Source organism: Limulus polyphemus, unplaced genomic scaffold (genome assembly GCF_000517525.1).
Source record: "Limulus polyphemus unplaced genomic scaffold, Limulus_polyphemus-2.1.2 Scaffold3348, whole genome shotgun sequence".
NCBI classification, from domain to species: domain Eukaryota; kingdom Metazoa; phylum Arthropoda; class Merostomata; order Xiphosura; family Limulidae; genus Limulus; species Limulus polyphemus.
The window spans coordinates 50,893-51,747 of NW_013668958.1; the positions used below are offsets into that span (position 1 = coordinate 50,893).

Here is an 855-nt window from a genome sequence, read left to right on the forward strand (position 1 = left end):
AAATAAAGTACTTACCCAATCTTTTTTTTTTCTTGCTCTCGATTGTCGAGGAGAGTTAAGCCTGATTTTTTTTTTAGTGATTATAGTAAAGCAGTAAACAATTTTTATTTAATTAAATAATTCACCAAAGAATATAAACTAATAACATGCAAAAAGTAGACAAATTCACTTACCTCTCAAAATTTTCCTGGCTTTCTAATTATGCGACAAGAGCCGTTACAAATTCATCCAAGCTAGTCGTTAACTTTCCCATGGAAATGATGTTGCTACTCCGAGTGAAATTGACAGTTATCTGTTTAGAACAGAACGTTATACAATACACCATTTGATAGATGAAAACCTTGACTTTCTATTGGTTATAGGTAATATATAATGAAACGTAAGAGAGAACTGTCAACGAATTGTGAAAGAGAGGATGCGACAGGTGGGTGTGGCAAGAGGGGTCTGATTTTCTATTCAATAGCTCTGTAACCAAACAAAATTGAAGGCTATAAAAATTATGATCTGTTTGAGCAATAATGATTTTATGGAGAGTATTTTACGTTTAATTTTGTACATTTTCGAGGGGTGAGGGATAAAATAGGGATGATGACATGCTAAGACAAAATGTGTCACGTGTGTTGCACTGGCGAAAATTCAGGATTTTTTTATATATATTTCCCTTTAGAATTAAGAACTTAAAACTTGTATACTACTAAAATATGGATTATTAGCTAAGATTGTATGCTATTATAATTGGTATAATATAAATAAAAAGTAGTTTTAATAAAATTTTGAATGTAAGACACTTAAACCTTGTGTCATGCGCAGTAAAGGGTACCCGGGGCGATAGGGTTAATTTAAAATTTTTAGAAA

General features: G+C 31.3%; 1 protein-coding gene across 3 annotated transcripts in view; it reads left to right on the forward strand.

Moving 5' to 3' along the window:
• LOC106469191 (nuclear transcription factor Y subunit gamma-like) overlaps positions 1 to 855 on the forward strand; it is a 58,967-nt gene that overhangs the window by 37,679 nt on the left and 20,433 nt on the right. The gene's annotated exons all lie outside the window — the stretch shown is intronic.